Genomic DNA, 339 nt, shown 5'->3' on the forward strand with positions numbered 1-339 from the left:
GTCAGACCCTTCCTCTGCCAGAGTCTGGGGAAAAGGGGGGAGGGGGGAACAGGACCAGTTCCATGGCTGTTGCCATGCTGGTCAGTGTAATTTATATTGTGTATAAAAGCATTAAACAGTCAGTTTTGTTATCTGCTATTCTCCCTGGGAGCCTTGTTCTGCTTCAGGAGAGGACAGCACGGGGGGCTGACGAGGTGTGCGGGCAGGGGAGGGACAGCGGCCACCCCCCAACAGACAGTCCAGTACCAATCAGGATCCGTTTTAATCATCATTGCAGTGTGTAAACATCGGTCCGTTAACGCTCTGGTTGGTCCGAGCAGCAGCAGATACGTGGTTACA

The sequence above is a fragment of the Phaethon lepturus genome, unplaced genomic scaffold, assembly GCF_000687285.1.
Source record: "Phaethon lepturus isolate BGI_N335 unplaced genomic scaffold, ASM68728v1 scaffold24273, whole genome shotgun sequence".
In the NCBI taxonomy this organism is placed as follows: Eukaryota; Metazoa; Chordata; class Aves; order Phaethontiformes; family Phaethontidae; genus Phaethon; species Phaethon lepturus.